This window comes from Lathyrus oleraceus, chromosome 7, assembly GCF_024323335.1.
Source record: "Lathyrus oleraceus cultivar Zhongwan6 chromosome 7, CAAS_Psat_ZW6_1.0, whole genome shotgun sequence".
Classification (NCBI taxonomy): domain Eukaryota; kingdom Viridiplantae; phylum Streptophyta; class Magnoliopsida; order Fabales; family Fabaceae; genus Lathyrus; species Lathyrus oleraceus.
Genome location: NC_066585.1, coordinates 428,140,055 through 428,143,002, shown reverse-complemented (window position 1 = coordinate 428,143,002; position 2,948 = coordinate 428,140,055).

Below are 2,948 nucleotides of genomic sequence, written 5' to 3'. Positions count from 1 at the left end.
TGATATTATAATCAAATAGGAATAGTTAATCTGCGATTGGAATTGCGATAGTCGATGATAGGCAAAGACCGAATCAGTAAATTGTTGCTACAGCTTATTTCAATAATCACTTATTTTAACCTATTTTTTTAATTGAATCCTAAACCAACCAAAACCCCATTAATCGTTACTATCATTGGTTAATTCATTCAAGAATCCTTGCGAGAACGATAATCCGAGTCAAATTGTCGCTAACTACGTTTTGTCAAAAATACTCGTTTTTGATCCGCGCGCGACAGCGGATCAAATTGGCACCGTTGCCGGGGATTCTTGTCGAATTAGCCAATAGTTTAGTTTTAAGTATTGTGTGTTTTGTTGTTCTGCAATTTCCTGTTATTTTTTCGAATTTTTCTATAATTTCGCGTTCGGAGTTGCGTCTAGAGTCAGAAAAAAACCGGTTTTTGGAAAATTTGTGTTTGATTGTATAAGTTTTTTGCCTACTGGAAGCAGAAAAATCGTGCGATCAATACTCCCTTACTTTGACGTCAAATTTGCCAAATTCCTTGTTTTTCTATTTTTAATTAATTTTTTACTGTTTTCAAAGTGTCGAAAAAATCCAAAAAAAATCTCAAATTTTTTATTTCACGTCATTAGATTAAGTTTGGTGCTTTTGTATTTTTCTGAATGTATTTTAATCGTTTTTCTTCTTTCTATTTGTTTTTGTCTATTTCGGACATAGTTGGTATTTCTGTGTTTTTTTTTACATGGATGATCAAAGAATATTAAGGCAGTTTGCTGCTCCTGATGTTAATTATAATGACTTTTGTATTGAATATTCTGATGTTTCGGTTCCTTTTGAGTTAAAATCTGGTTTAATACACTTGTTGCCAAGGTTTAGTGGTCTTGCAGGTGAGGATCCGCATAAGCATCTCAAGGAATTTCAGGTTGTTTGCTCTACACCATTGAGACCTGAAGGAATCACCGAAGATCACATCAAGCTGAGAGCCTTCCCGTTTTCACTACAGGGTGCTGCCAATGATTGGTTATATTATCTTGAGTCGAATTATGTCACGACTTGGAATGATTTGAAGAGAGTCTTCCTACATAGATACTTTCCTGCCTCTAGGGCTGCATTGATCCGAAAAGATATATGTGGTATTAGACAAGGAAATGAGTCATTGGCTGAGTATTGGGAGAGATTCAAACAATTAGTATCCAGCTGCCCTCAACATCAAATTACCGAACAACTGCTTATTCAATATTTCTATGAGGGATTGTTACCAATGGATATAAACATTCTTGATGCTGCTAGTGGTGGAACACTTGTCGATAAAACTTCAGTTGCTGCTAAAGCCCTGATTGAGAACATGTCACTCAACTCCCAACAATTCACAACCAGAAATAATTCTATGGTCCAAACAAAAGGGGTGAATGACATTCAGGTTTCCTCTTCCGATAAGGTTTTAGAAACCAGAGTTGAAGAGCTTACTTCTTTAGTGAAACAAATGGTAGTGGGTAAACCTCAAACAGCAAAGTTGTGTGGTATTTGTACTTCTACTGAACATCCAACTGACACATGTCCTATTCTTCAAGATGATTCGGTCACTCAGTTGCCTCAAGCTTATGCACCCAACCTTTACAATTAAAACAGGTACAATAGTACTCCTGACCTGTCCACCAACAAATACCATCCCAATTGGAGGAACCATCCCAACCTTTGATATGGAAACCTACAACAGAACCCACCTCAAGTGGCTGCCCCTGCACCTTCTGGACCATCCTTAGAAGATCTTGTCAAACAAATGGCCGCCAACAATCTCCAATTCCAACAAAGGACCGATTCTAGCATTCAGATCTTGAACACGCAAATGGGACAAGTTGCTACTCAAATAAATAACATGCAAGCCCAAGGGTCGAACCAACTTCCAGCCCAAACAGTTGTCAATCCAAAGGATTCTAATGCTAATGTGAGTACGATTTCGTTGAGATCTGGAAAGGTTACAGAAACAGCCCCTGAAAAAAATAAAAAAATTATTGAGGTAACATCTGAACCTGAACCTACTCCATCTGAACCTGTTTCATCTGAAAAAATTAAAGAAAAGGAGTATGTGCCACCAGTCCCCTTCCCACATAGAGTTCAAAAAAATAAAAGAATTGAGGAGAGAGACAAGGAAAGAGAGATATTGGATGTTTTTAGAAAAGTTGCGGTAAACATTCCGCTTCTTGATGTTATGAAGCAGGTCCCAACGTATGCAAAATTTCTAAAAGACTTGCGCACAAGTAAGAAAAGGTTGATGGGAAATGAGAGAGTAAATTTGGGACGAAACATTTCAGCCCTTATCCAGCCTAAACATTCACCTGAAAAAGCTACTGTTTCATCCCTCAATCAGGCCATACCCCAAAAGTGCAAGGATCCAGGAACTTTTTATATTCCATATACCATTGGGGATAGTAAATTCGACAATTGCATGCTTGATTTGGGAGCAGGCATTAATGTTATGCCTACTTCTGTTTATAATAACCTTGATCTTGGTCCTTTACAGCATACAGGTTTAATCATTCAACTAGCGAACATAAGTAATGCTCGCCCTATTGGAGTAGTGGAAGATGTGCTTGTTCAAGTTAATGACTTGATTTTTCCTACAGATTTCTACATTATAGACATGTATGGAGAAACAAATTCAAGCAGATCGCCCATCATTTTAGGCAGACCGTTCATGAAAACGGCGAAAACAAAAATTGATGTCGACGATGGAACCATGTCCATGGAATTTGGTGACATTGTCGCAAAATTTAACATTTTCGATGCCATGAAACATCCCTTGGTATGCTTTTCGATGCCATGGTATGTTTTTCATATTGAATTGATCTCTGAGTTGGTTGATGACACCTTTTCTAAATTGTTTTCACTTGATTTTCCATCTCTATCTGAGTTTGATGATGTTTATTCATGTGATGATTGTACTGAC